Source organism: Chinchilla lanigera, unplaced genomic scaffold (genome assembly GCF_000276665.1).
Source record: "Chinchilla lanigera isolate Chin_1 unplaced genomic scaffold, ChiLan1.0 scaffold00010, whole genome shotgun sequence".
Classification (NCBI taxonomy): Eukaryota; Metazoa; Chordata; class Mammalia; order Rodentia; family Chinchillidae; genus Chinchilla; species Chinchilla lanigera.
The window spans coordinates 10,241,093-10,256,731 of NW_004955411.1; positions in this window are offsets into that span (position 1 = coordinate 10,241,093).

Sequence of the window (15,639 nt, forward strand, 5' to 3'; positions counted from 1 at the left end):
GACTGGGCAAATTTCCAAGATATCAGAAGCAATACCCAAGTGAGAAATCAGATAAGTGAATATAAATCCAGAAGCTGTAGATACCTTGAAGCAGAGTAAATTCAGAGTCACAAAACCTGAATGCAAGAACTGTCCCTAACATTTACCGGTTGATACAGAGAAACTGTCTAGATTGCCTGTTCTCTCACTTTTATGTTTGGGGTGACAATATCTATTTCATAGTAATGGACCGGAGAATCACACGAAATGTGTGTGAAAACCCAGGTAGCCTGGCAAAATGGGAGAGAGGCTAATTTTAAATCTATTTCTATTTTCACAAACTTATGGTTAAGGAGGGAAGAGTCCTGGAAGGAGAGGATTTTAAACCTGTTTCACCAACAGCAAAAAGTTCCTTGTTTGTTTTTAATCAGAAGGATGTTGGCAAGAACGACTTTGTGTAAACTCTGCGTTCTGGGCAGGGGAAAGTTTGGAGATTCCGTTTCCTGTGTAAAAGCCCGTCTTGCCTGCAGGTCTGCATGCCTTTCTCTCTCATTCCTTTTCTCTTAGCTTTTCTTCCCTCTTTTTTATCCTTCCATTTTTCTTCTCTCCTATTTTCTTCCTTTTTAAAATTATTTCCACCGTATTTCTTTGTTAGATGAACTGGCACATCAGGAGGACATAACCAATTTTATGTAGGAGGACCCTAGACAGAGCTTGCTAAGTTTGAGTTTTCAGAGCTGAATCAATAAAAGACAAAAGAAAATGTATTGCTCAAAGCTATGTTATTTGATGTAACTTTGGGGATAAAAAATGATAGTGTCTATACTTTTACAGTAATAATTTCCTTTGCTGGGCATAGTGGCACATACCTGTAATACCAGCACTCAGGAGGCTGAGGCAGGAGGATTGCCATGAGTTCAAAACTAGCCTGAACTACATAACAAGACCTTCTGCCAGTTTTTTTTTTTTTTTTTTTTTTTTTTGGTACCGGGAATCAAACTCAGGACCTTGCACTTGCAGGGCCGATGCTGTGCCGCTGAGCTATATCCCCAGCCTAAGACCTTCTGTCAGGAAAACAAGTAAACAAAATAATCTCCTTTCACCTACATTAGTTCTTTCTGGTATCCACAATGAAGATATAATCTTAAAAAACATAAGTCTTATAAACAGAGATTTTTATTGTAGTTTATATGACAGTAAAGTATTTAAAACAAGCTAATTGCTCAAAGTTAAACAAATGGCAAATTTAGCCATATTAGTACGATAAAAGATGCAATTACTACAGGTTGTGTTTAGGAAGTGTTTTAGTAACAGGGAGGGTATCATGATACAATAGTGAATAAAGTCCACTAAGTAAAACAACCATGTGAAAATTAGAGGGAAGAAAATTCTAGAAGGAAATGAATCACAGTCCTGGGAAGATGAATAGGTGCTTTTTATTCTTTCTACTTTTCTGTAGTTTCTATATGTTCATATTCTACTTGTATCATTTTTATATTTGAAAATATAAAACCAGTATTAATTTCTGGGGAAAAAATTGTTGATACTAATTTTCTTTCTCAGCACTGTGTGTAATTACACAAAGCAGTGGTGTAGTTAAGAGCAAAGCAAATTCATTTTGTGCACTCTAACGTGAATTTGGCTTTTCAGAAGTGTATAAAAGCACTTATATAGATGTGTAGGTGTCCCATACATGTAATATGTTTCAGCATTGGTAATTCCACATCAGTAAGTCATAATTTTGGGAAAGATGATGTGTAAATTAATGAGGAAAAATGTTCGGCTGCTGCCATTATGCTAGCACATATTCAGTGGACTGACGGAGCATTTACATATATTACAAGGGCTCTCTTAGAATTAATCAGTGGGAGTGAATTTCTCTTCAAGATGATCTGATGATTCTTTTTTTTTTTTTTTGATCTGATGATTCTTAACTCTTAGCTACTGATAGCTGTGGAAGGTTGGCTTTTGTGTAGAAGTATGCGGATGGGACTACAGGTAGTTAAAATGCCTGGATAAGCACTTACAGCTATTACAAACATCATTATCCTGCTGAATTTCCTGGGAGTGCCTGGGTCCACTAGGACTCACAGAAGGAGATGGAAAAAACTTAATGTAGCCTTGCTCAAAAGTCTATTTCATTTGAACAATATTTATCTAGATAAATGTTTTCAGAAGCTCTAGGAAAGATTTAAATATATTAAGTACTCATTGCTAGCTGAGCAAGGGTGAACAGATGATTCCATAACCAATCCAAAAAGTCAGAAAGGACTTTTGAGAATGTTCTGAAAGAATTGTACGTTATTATCAACTATTGCTAAAGGGGTAGAGAAAGATAGCCAGAGTAGAGCCAAATATTATTTTCTTGTTGAACTAAAAATAACATTTTATAAGCCATTAAAATGATTATGGAAAGTTCCTATTTTAAAATTTATGGCTTCATTTGCAGTCATTGAAAGGTGTACCACCTCCAAAACCTGATAAAGTTGCATTCAATATTAAAATTACCATACAATGAGCCATAAAGTTTGCCTGTGAAAATAAATATGACAGATGCAGACTTTGTAAGCAAAATATACAATAGCTGACAGGGACAAATTCTGACTTGAATCTGAATTTCCTGCCCATGCAAATGAAGGTGCCGGGAGCACGGAGGTCTATTTACGATGATGGGAATGTGTAAGTGTCTCTTCAGTTGAGCCTCTCTGATATTTGGCATTAATACTGGTCCAGACACAAAGCTGTATTTTATATTCTTGCAGGAGTTTCATGATGAAATTGAAAATACTGATTTGTTGTCACTACACTATAGATCAATCCACACACATGGATTTTGTACTTGATTTTATTGTAAGGGCTTGGATGAAAGATTTTTGTTTCGCTTTATGTTCAAAACCTCGGATCAGCATTCCTGAAAGTTCGGTGTACATAGCATCCCTGGGGATAGTCGTTAACAATGCAGATTCAGCATCGAGCAGGGCTGATCTTCATGGAAGCCGTTGGGACAGTGGTTATCTTGTAAGGGGTAAGGAGTGGGAGCAGCTTCAGGGAGCTTACTGGAAGGGGTGAATTGCAGCACATGTGTAAAATATATTAAATGCTACACTTAGGGGTTGTATACTTTACTAAATATGCTATTCCACAGTCAGAATTTTTAACAAAAATAAAAAGCAAAAGTGCAAATTCTTGGACCAGGCTGCAAAGAATTGTGCCCGAAGGCCTGGGCCCATTTTAACAAGGGTGAAGCTGCGGTTGGCTGGAATGAGTGTGTCTACCAGGTATCAGTCCCGAGTAACAGAGACAGGGAGGCAGAGTTTAGCCGGGCTTGGAATCATTTTGAGAACAGCCTATTTTTGTAGCAAGCACAATCTCTGCCGGTGCTCTCTACAGCATTCTCAGAAACTGTTGTCTCCTGAAGGCATCCAAATTAGTCAAGTCTTAAAGGTTTTGTCTTTGTAAAGCTAACGGAACAATAATTGGATAGAGGTATAATTCTTAGAATTGCAGAGTTACTGTGCTTGGGACCTGGCTTTTAGTGATTACCTCTCTTGTTCATTGGCCTTTTAAAAAACATGATATAAAACTGAGACCGCTCTTTCACAATCGGACTGAACAAATCCTTCAGTTGGGACTTAACTTCTACAGAATGAAAGTATTTCCAGATCAGCTGTGACATCTCAGACCCCTCTTGTGGTTCACAGATTTCTTCAGTTCTGATCACTCCAAGATTTTATTGTTCCTGCAGACAGGAGCTTACGCTCAGCCCCCAGAGGATACGGTTTGGGTAATTCTTGTGCGACATTGTCCCTGAGCCTGACATGCGTCTTATTACCCCATCTGCAGAATGCAGCTGAGGAAACCCACTGAAAGAGAGTATTACAAGTCGCAAATGGAACATTCTCCCAAGCTAAATGGAAAAATTATCAATCATACCCCCCATCCCTATTGTCGAGTTACACACCGTGGAAATCATGTACCGTGTCAGCTCTAACTAGATAAATTCCAGTTGTTAAGCAACCAGAGCCCCTCTAGCAACGAGCAGAGAAGGTAAAGGAGAAAAAGTGACCCCAGAACTCAATTTTGTATTTCTCCCAGTGATGAACTCTTTTGTTTTCAGATGTTAAACAGTCGCTAATTTCTTCTATTAACATAGTTGGCTCCAAGTTTTAAAACAGAAAGAAGACATGCTATTTGAGGTCTTACGGCTGTAGATAAAAATCCTTCTGTACACAATGAGTGTACACACATTTTTTAACAAACTACAAGCAGATTTTATTTTTTTCCATTGTTTTCTTCAATTCTTTTTTGTATAATGATCACATGCATCATAGGCAGTTTGCACCTCTATATGATATACCTTGCTTCTTCTTTTTTCCCATTTCCCTCCCCTCCCTTCGACTCCTGTTCCCCTCCTTATTCACAAAAACTTTCTTTTCATTTTTTCCTTCTATTCTCTTTTTATCCTTGTCCCTTCCTTCCTTCACCCATCCCCCTTCCTTGTGCTCCTCTCATTTGAACATTTTCTCCCTATTTCTCAGTGTTTATCATACATTTTGGTCCTTGTTGACATTTTCAGTTTCTCATACCAGAGAAACAATACAGTATTTCATTTAAGAGAGTAGTCTCAAGGTGCATCCATTATTTTTTTATTTTAAAAATAAAAGGAGGAAAACATTAACAGACAGATAACCTTTTACAAAATAGCAAAAGAACAGTACAGACAATACAGAGTTACAAACAAAGTGGTAGGAAATTAACAATGCTTGTTGTATTGTATATTGATATCTTCAAAGTGGTTTCTCATGAAAACAGATAGAGACATGCAATACTGATCAATCAAGGTGCATCCATTTAACTAGAAATGTCTCGAGCTTATCCTTCTTTATGGCAGAGTAGTACTCCACGGTATAGAAAAACCCCACATCTTCTTCATCCATTGGTCAGTCAATGGACATTTGGGTTGTTTCCAAGATTTTGCTATTACAAACTGTGCTGCTATAAAAATGAATGCCATATATTGTTGGGGTATGATGCTTTTAATTCTTTTGGAAAGATACCAAGAAGGAGAATAGCCAGGTCAAATGGAACCTCTAGTCCTAGTTTTTTGAGGCATGTCCACGCTGATTTCCACAGTGTTTGCACCACTCTGTACTCCCACCCACAGTGGAGAGGGGTTTCTTTTTCCCCCCTGGCCCCATTCAACCAGACTTTAGATGCCTGAGAAGTAGCACGGGCTGAAGTAAGTCACAGGGAAGTGATCAGTTTTCAGTTGTCTAGCCAAGCTCATATTTGTCTGGTTGTTGACTTGCCCCCTGCCAACACAGAAACATCAAAGTAACAAGACATCAGAAAATAGCACTGCTTTAAAAGAAGATGCTGTCTCCAATTTGCTTATTTATTCAAGAAATATTTGAAGGATGCCTGCCATATGGAAGACATTGTTCTAGCCGTGGAAGGTGCAAGTCAGCAAGAAAGCAACATGTTCTCATCCTGTGTGAAATGTTTTATGGTCAATGTGACATTAATATTAATAGTAAGGAGACCGGTGATGGAATACATAGTCGAATAAATGTGTTTTAGTAGAAGAGGGAATGTGACCAGAAAAACAAGTTTTCGAGCTCTAAAAAAAATAGTTTATCAGCAGGTGTAGTGGTGCCTGCCTGTAATCTCTGGAAGGCTAAGGCGGGCAGATCACAAGTTCAAGCCCAGCCAGCAACTTACAGACTTAGCAAGACCCTGTTTCAAAACAGAAACAAACAAATAAATAAATGGGCTGGGAACGTAGTACCTCAGTCAGTGCCAAGGCCCTGGCTTTGAACCCTACTACCACAACAAAATCTAAATTTAATTAATTAATGAATCAATTGAAAATAGAGCTTACCTCCCAAATTTTAAGCCTAATGAAAGAAACCTGAGGGACCCTCAGAAATAAAATTATGGGGTTTTCTCAAATTGTTATAGTATACATTCCATACAATTTGTCATCTTAACCAACGTACTGTTCGGTGATGCTAAATATATTCCTCACGTTCTGTAAGCATCACCGTCCTCCATCTCCACACCCTCTTCATCTTGTACATCTGAAACTCTACCCTTATTACACAATAACGTATTGTTTCTGCCTCCTCCTGACTATGGCAACCACCATTCTACTGTCTGTCTGATGTTGACTGGTCTAAGTATCTCATGTAAATGGAATGTATTTATCTTTGTCTGACTGGTTTATTTTACCTAGAATAAAGTCTTCAAAGTTCAACCATTTGTAGCATGTGTCAAATTTTCCTTCCTTTTTAAGGCTGAATAGTCCGCTGTTGTGTATATACGCCACAGTTTGCTTATCCGTCTCTCCTCCGTGCAGAGACACTGGTAACGTCCACATGTTAGGGACTGGGAGTACTGCTGTGAACGGGGACGAACGATGATCTCCTTAGTTCCTGTTTTTTGTTCTCCCTAAGTTCCTCTGGCATTGCAGGCTCATATGAGAATCTAATTTTCATTTCTTGAGGAGCTGCCATATTGTTTTCCACAGTGGCTATATCATTTTATCCGACAGTGCAGATTCTCCATATCCTCACCAACACTTATTTTCTCTTTGTTTTATTTCTTTGTTGTGTGTGTATGTTTACAGTAGCCATCCTAATGGATGTTCAGTTATCTCATTGTCATCTAACTGTGTGTTTAGTGTAAGTATTATAGTGAGAAGAAAATAGAAAGGACTTGTAAAAATGCATGAGGATAGATGAATATGACTGTGGCATATAGCACTAGTAATTTTCACTGGAGCATCTGTTGAATATTCTCAAGCCTGTTAGACAAGCCAACCAAAAATTAGAAATCTGGATTTTCTTTCTTTCATGTCGCCAACAATTCCAGGCCGAAATACCTGTGACTAGGTAGAATTATCAATGAGCTCCAATTACCTTCCTTCCCAGACAATAGATTGTATTACCTAAGGCACAGTTTTCTCCATACATAGGTTTATTCTGAAAGCAAACAGTAGAGCTGCAGTCTATAGGATAAGAATTTCAGACTAGGTATTTGGCTCACTATTCAGCTGCCTGGATCTGAGTAGCTTTCCAACCTCCAAAAACCCAGACAATAAACCAAACCTTTTCTATGTCAACACTTCCTCCTCAGAATGAACAATATCATATCTGATCTAGTTCACTTCTTACTATCACTATTTTGCATTTATAAATAAATAGCAATAAATTCCTAAAATAAAGCTCCTTGGTAAGTTCAAGTCACTTCCCTTAGAACTAAATATCTTTTTACAATAATATTTATTGTACAAGCATGCATATGAGAAATGAGTTTCCAGGGATAGTAAACCAATTAAACTGGAATAAAATTAAAAACAATTTTTAAGTCATACTATATTTTAAGTGCTCAGTATTAGTAGTTAGTGGCTGGTGGTTACTATAGGTATAAAATATTTTCTGGTTTTCTTGAGACAAGGTCTTGCTATGTAGCTCAGGCTAGCCTTAGACTCACTATGTAGTCCAGGCTGGCCTTGGATAGTGGCAATCGTCCTGCCTCAGCCTCCTAAGTGCTGGGATTACAGGTATGTACCACCACATCCGGCCCTAAAATATTTTCATTATCAAAGAAGTTTCTATTTGACAGCATTGTTCTAGGGAGCTAGATCTTCTTATATTTTGCCCATTTTTAGAGAAAGGTTGGAATTATCTACTTAAACTGCATTTTTATGGTCAATTTGATGGTATTTGAACAGGGACATGCCAACATACCTCTGGAATATTACTTGGGGGATTTGCAGTGCCAATAAAAGGAAATAAATCCTAATTAATTTAGCTACCTCTAAACTGTGATATTTAATGTGAACACCTTAGGAGAACACCTGGGCAGGTCCACTTGGTACTTCCCTGTCCCTTCATAGCTAAAGCAAAGGTACTACACAGCTCCACAGAGGATAATAGATACAAAAGCTTAGCTTTCCCATTGGAGAGAATGTGGACCATTCCTAAAACTTCAAAAACATTCTCAAATGCCTCTCATCTTCTGCTCCAGTAAGATTTATATGACAGCTTGGCAAGTGTGTCAAATACATATACTGCTGAATGGAAAATAAAGTCATTCTAAGTTTAATGAAGTCGATAGGGTATTTAAATACTAGTAAAGAAGATAATGATGAATGCCTTTAGATCCAAACCAAATGACAGCAGAAAAGTATGACAGCAGTCCACTCACCTCAGAACAAAATGGCCAAGCACTCCAATAAATTACACATAAGAAACTAAACACAGTCACCACTGATTTAGACATGGAGGCCTAAGGGTGTAGTGTGGCTTTTGTCATGGAAACTAGCCTGTTTGAGACCAGGCCATATGTTGTCATGTGCAGAGTAGGCCCTCAACCAGTATTTCTTCAACTGAGTTAGATCTGCAACCCTGATCTAAGTTGCTAAAACACAGAAGAGGTGTCTTTGTGAATGCTTAGATTTCCTTAGGCAAATATAAAACTATGATGTCAATATACGGATTGCATGACTAGTTCTACTTTCTTTAAATCCTATATCACATTGCTTGCTTCCTCAAGAATAAATGGAAATCTCATTTCTTAAAATCTTCCTATTCATACCTTTCTTCACCCAGTCATGATAGCTCATTACTAGTATATATTTTTTGTTACTAAAATATATCCAGTCAACCTGCAGGTAAATGGTCACAACTAGAGACCATACTCATAAGTGAAATAAACCAGACCTCCATGTGTAAGCAATGTATTGTCTCACTAGTTTAAGAACCTGAAAGAGTGAACAAAAACTAGGAGGTATGACAGACATTGTGAAATGAAAGGAAAATGCTCAAAAGTAAAGAGCAACTGGGGTGAGGGAAAAGAGAAAAGAAAGAAGGGGAAATTGTGTATGTATGTTTATGCAGGATGGCTAACATAGATGTACTACTGACTTCTATCACTTTACTGAAAGGAACAGTTAATGATTAATTATTAGATCCATCTTGCATGTCTCTATTTGTTTTCCTGAAAAACCACTTTGAAGATATCAATATGTGATACAACAACCATTGTTAATTTCCTGTCACTTTGTCTGTAACTCTGTATTGCTTATATTGTTCTTCTGCTATTTTGTAAATGGATGTCTGTTTGTTAATATGTTTTCCTTTTTTATTTTTAAAATAAATTTAAAAAGTAAACTTGCAAATCACGGATATTAAGAACTGAATTATATATTATGGAATGGCATGTCTAGGATCTTGGGTATAATCTACTACAAAACCCTATATTAAGGGTGAAAGAATGGGACATCAGTGAAAAGAGAACTCATACACAGATAATCACTGAGTTAAGATTAGGATATGGACCTATGATCTTTAACTATGAGTTCTTTTAACTAATGACATAGAAAATTTTAACAGTAATACAATGCATTGAGCATTTACTATGATCCAGGCAATTTCCTAAGGATAACGTGAATAAATGTACTAATTCATTCAAATTATCTCTTAACTCTTCTAACAGAGCATCCGTTAGGTGCTGTAACTAACACCATTTCGAAGAGAGAAGAACACAACTTAAAGGAGGTCTGTAATTCTCCAGTGTCTTATGTCTGGTAAATGCTAAGGCCAAGATTCACACCCAGATTTGACTCTTGAGCCTGAGCTCTCCAGCACTGAATTGTGCTGTGTCTGGGCAGTTAGCTCTCACAAGATAGAGGAGATGGTCACATGGAGTAGAACTAGAATGCCACTGCGTCATCGACGAAGATGCTGCTCATGAGGAGAACCACAGGCAGCTGTTTGCCACAGGCATTTGTTATATCTCAAAAGTAAGTTGAGTGATACTAGTAGAATGAATACAGGTGGTAATAGTTATTGCTTTAATTCATATCCAGTAATAATTATTGGTTTTATTCTCTTTTCATCAAAACCAGGACAAGTATTGCCCTCAAATTTAGATGATAGAACCATGTCATTTTTTTCTTATCTAGGAAAGATGCAAACGGAGAAATTTTCACGTAAAACATACTAACAGAACTCAGCAAATCAACACAGAATAAGTAGGGTGAAAGATTTGCAATTTTCCTGAGACCTTATGAAACCTTTCTTGAGACCAAAATATTTATTTATGTAATTTTCAGTTAAAATAAGTTGCATAGTTACCAGCTTTGGCAGAGTACCACTCAATAGATTCCCATAGAGTTAGGAACATTAATTTTTTTCATGATGTGATACACACATACCCATAAGATCTATATCTATATGGAATAACACTAAAAACAATTTTTAAGCCATACTGTATCTATATAATTACTCAACTATAATTCCTACTCGTCAATATCTGAGTCCAGAAACAAATGCAAGAGTGACGTGAGCCCTAAGAATGGAACCCTGGGAAAGGGACTGAAACCATTTATTGATGATGTGCTCTTGTCATTGATTCTTATGTTGAACTGCAGGGCTAGGAGTACGTACTAGAATTCAAACAGAAACCTGTGTTGATGTCCTAACAGATGATTTGGCATGTGATGTATTTCCTTCTATAAACTTTGCAATTTGTGTTAGAAACAGGCATACACTTTTTAAAAATCAAAAACATCAAAGTCTTTAACATGATGAAATAATGATTTTAGGTCCCAATCTGTCCTTATTCTCTAGCCTTTCTTCTTCACGGCACCCACTTATAGCTCTTTTGTTTGCTTATTCTGGCAGGTATTCCCGAGTCTCTGAATAATCTGCACTTTGGTTTTTCCTTGATCCATCAATTTTAGACATCATCTGTTAACTTCTTTATCACATTAGATGATTTTATGCGTAAGCTTCTCTTACACTTTCTTACGTATTCTCAGAGCAGGCCGGCTGGAGTGCCCGCAAGCGCTCTCTTACCCTCCCAGTCTCTTTCCTTCCTCTCTCCCTTCTTTGTTTTTTTTTGGTACAATTCAGATGTACATAACAACCACATTCATCACACGGACTTTGTACCTGTACGTGATATATCTCAGTCCCTCTTTTGCGGTCCTGTCCCCTCCCCTCTTCAACCCCTCTTCTCCCCCTTATTTACAAGGCTTTGCTTCTATTTTATCCTTTTTTTTCTCACTTTTCTTTTCCCTTTCCGCCCTCCCCAGCTCCCCTTTTCTTTTCAACAGTCTCTTCCTATTTCACACTATCTGTGATACATTTTGGTTCTTATTTCCATTTCCAGTTTCTCACACCCGAGGGACAATGCAATACTTAGACATAAATATCCAGTTTATTTCACTGAAGAGTATGTGCTTGAGTTTATCAGACCTAGAAGGCAGGATTGCTCTTGGAGATCGTGAAAAGAAAGATCCACTCTCCCTTCTTTAAAAATCTCTTTTCTGCTCTGTGAACTGCCTCTGCTTTCTCCTTGATCTCTTTATTTGTGCTGTGTTTTTCCATTTCTCCATTACTGGCACACGTTTGCAGTACACGCCGCTCACCCTCCTTGGGGGAAGCTGGTGCACGTACATGACTCATCCCAGTTCTGTCATCTCCCGTCCCTCCTGTCCTGTCTCTGCCTTCGTCTCTTGGTCCCCTTTCTATTTGAGAAACATCAATCCCCCTACTTCCTAATATCTACCGTTTATTTTGCTCATTATTTACATTTTGGGTTTCTCATATAAGAAAAACCAAACAATATTTAAGCTTGTGGGTCTGATTCATTCCACTAACATGGTTGTCTAAAGGTATCTCCATTTCTCTACAAATGATTTATCTTTCTTTATGACAGAGTCATACTCCATCATGTATAAATACCACATTTTCTTTCTTTCTTTCTTTCTTTTTTTGGTTTTTTGGTTTTTTCTGGTACCGGGAATCGAACTCACAACCTTGCACTTGCCAGGCAGGCACTGTGCCGCTGAGGTATATCCCCAGCCCCGTATACCACATTTTCTTTATCCATTCACCCGCTGAGGTACATATAGGCTGCAGTCAAGACTTTGCTATTATGTTTTATTTTATTTTATTTTTTTGCTTTTTTTCCGGTTCCAGGGATCGAACTCATGACCTTGCGCTTACCGGGCAGGTGCTGTGCCGCTGAGCTAAATCCCCAGCCCCATGACTTGGCTAGTATGAATTGTGCTGCTCTGAACATAGCTATGCATGCATTACCATTATATGATGTCATTAACTCTTTCTAAATTTTTTTACTAGGACACGTTTGCAGTTAATAATGTTTACATTCCTTGGGTGAAGTTGGTACATGTACATAACACACTAATTTTCCCTTGTTTGTTTTCTCCCCTGTTCACGTGGAAGCTTTTCTCCCATGTCTGAGTTTTGGTTCATTCCTCATGTTTAAAAATGATCACTAAGACCCGATTTGCTTTGTTCGCAGGCCTTGCCCTCTGGGAGTTAGATAAACCCCAGCCCTTTCAGGAGAGGCTGCTTAAAACCTGTTGTCTCTGGATATGCTCAACTTCTCTAAAATCAAACCAATAAAAAACCCAAAACACACGCCTTTAGTCCTCTGCTTGGGTCTGCCTTTTCTTCAGTCACCTACCTGATCATAGGTGATCTCTATGCCAGAACGGTTTGTTCATCTACTGTACTTTCTTTCTCTCTCTCTCTCTCTCTTTTTTTTTTTTTTTTTTTTGTCTTTTTGAGACAGGGTCTCGCTATGCAGTTCGGGCTGGCCTTGAACTCACTTTGTAGCCCAGGCTGTTCTCAGACTCGCAACAATCCTCCTGCCTCAGCCTACTAAGTGCTGGGATTACAGATGTGCACCACCATGCCCAGCTATTTTACTATACTTTCAATAAACCACTTCATTCCCAACCCAGGATTCACTTCTACTTCTCCACTCTCACTTCTGCCCCGCTGTTGAGGGCTCCCAAGTTCTATGAGGTAAAGCTGTTCCTTCTCTGTCGTTCTCTTCTGCACTCAGTTAAGGTTTCAGCTTCTCCCTGCTTTGTAGGCTGCCATTATTTCCTTTCATGCCCAGAGACCCACTGAAGTCTGTGGTTCATGGGTGTTGATGACTTCATCCTTTTGATCACTCTGGGTTTCTAGAGACATTTTTCTCCTTACTAATTTTGTAAATAAAATTTGTAGAGAGAGGACACAACTCCTTGTGGTCAGCCCATTGTCTTTAGTGGTAAGTCAGTGTAACGCTTTCCATGGATAATGATCATGCTATGTCAAGGAGTTTTTCCATATTTTAGTAAAAAGCTTTCTTTTACACAACTAAGAATATTAGAAATATCTTGAGTTTTAAAATCAAGCAGACCTGTGCAATCTTGGTTTTCCTACTTATTAACCAAATGGCATTGGACAAGTCAATCTCTCTGAGCCTAACCCTCATAATAGGAATACTGTAACAGGTATTTATCATGAATATATCTTGTGGGAATTAAATTAAATAAGGCATATAAATCACATAAAACAGTGCTTAGTACTATATTATATTTATGTGAAGGTTTTCTTTTTGAAAATAAAGCAACTTTATTAAACCAAAAATCTGCATGCCACATGTCATGGTTTCGGGGGTTTTGAAAGGGGGACAGTATAATACAGGATGCATATTTTATAAGATTATTTATAATAGTCACTCAAAGACAAAGAGAGTGCAGGAAATCTGTTCACACACTAAAGACCAAAGAATCCAGCTGAGGGCCTGGATCCCACGGTAGTGTCCTGCATGAGTCCAGCTGAAGACCTATAGACCATTACCATGCCTCCCATGAGGCTAACTGGAGGCCTAGAGCCCACGACAATGTCTCATGCAGGCCTGTTTCATGGATCAGAGCTGGGAAGGCCCAAAGGTTGGTGGTGGAATCTAGGAAGTCTGTGCCAGTGGAATGAAGGATCTGAGCTAGCAGGCTGCGGGATCTGCACTGGAGCCAGGAAGCAATGCTCAAAATTAAAACCAGAGCTCCCCCAAAAAGTACCACCACCGTCCACAGTAACAGTGAGGTCCTAAGCTCCTCCAATGATGAGGAAAGCCAAGTTCCCATCGGGAAAGCCAACGTGACAAGCTTCTCCAGGCGACTGGGCAGTGCACCGTCTTCCCCTCTAGAGCCAGGAAGTGATGCTCAAAGTGAGGACCAGAGCTCCCGCAAAGTGAACCAAAGCCATTCTCAGCAACAACAAGGTCCTGAGCTCCTTGGAGCTCATGGAAACAACCGAGTTCATCAGGAACGTCCACATGATGAGCTCCTTCAAGAGAACCAACAGCTCCTTACAGCTTCTAACAGCACCCAACAGCTTCTCGCAGCTCCCAACATCCTCAACGATTCTTCCTCTCCAGTTCTGCCTCTTATGCTGCTGGCAAAGATCCTCAGGTGGGCCTCCCACACCCAGCACCACGCTTACTCAGTTCAGCTGGGTGTTGCAAGTTGACCACAAGTTGTCAATCCACCACAAAACACAATTTGCAAACTTTAATATAAGCTCCAATAGACCCCAGCACACTGACAGAGTTGCACAACCACAACCCCAGTCAAACTCAGGTCATTTTTGCCATCCCAGATAGAAACACTCTACCTACCAGTTGTCATCTCCCAATCGCTACCCCTAAATCTCGGTGACCACTGAGTCACTATGTGTAGGTTTTCTTCTATTAAAAACAAATGGCTCTTAACTCAGATCCCAAGTAAAGAAATTGCTCAGGCTGGATATCGTTTCTTCGCAGAAGCCCATTGGTGTAACTTTCGGGTAGAGCTGCCTTATTTGTGCTTCTGCAGCACTTTGTTCATTATGTAACGCCTGTCACAGTGTAGTGAAATGGTTCGTTTGATTGTCTTTCTTATTAGTTTGTAAGTTCCTTGAGAATAGAGACCTTGTCTGTGTTATTCATCTGTACCTCCAATGCCTAGTGCTATGCTTGACACAAAGATGATGCTTAATACAAAGATGATGCTTGATAAATATTTGTTAAGTGAACAAGTGACACCATTCCACTTGTAGAAAGCTGACATTCTTAGATTTTTTTAAAAAGAATGTAATGTATATCCTATGTTTTGTTTTCTCTGTAAAGATGGAAGGTATTTTTTCCTAGAGCATTATTTAGGAAGATAGTGAAACAATAACTGGACAACCAATATGCATAAATTATGAGGAGCATCAATAGTGGATAACAAATGAGAACCCTGTATGAAAATCAAATCTCACTAACGAAATTAATTATTTCTATTTTTCCCTTCCTCTCTCTGTTTGAACACTGAGGCTTTACAGCTAAAGGAAATGTAGTAATTCATTCAGACATTGGTGTTGGTTTTAATTTTGTTACAGCTCAGAGTCAAGTTTCCACTTAATTGCTCTGAAATCTAAATAATTCTTCAGTCAAAAAGAAGTCTCTGAATGGTTTCAATTTGGTGGCGATGCTCAAGGGTATAAATAGAGTCTTCTGACACCACACATGTATTTCCACTCCTCTGTTCGGAATGCTTTCTTCCTTCACTGCACTAAGCTTTTCCAAGAGTGAGCTATTGGATTGTCCGAGATACTTCTGTTAGTTCCAGGGACAATAATAAGAAATAGTGTTTCTTCGTTCATCTTATCTCTGAAGGAGGAATATGCTCCTGGTTCTGAACTAACTCCTAAAATACTCAGAATATGTAAAATCTTAGATCATCAACATATTTCAACTCCTTAGTAATCACAGAGCTCCCTGATACAGTGATAACAAAAATGAAAACCAGTCTTGAAATATCCTACC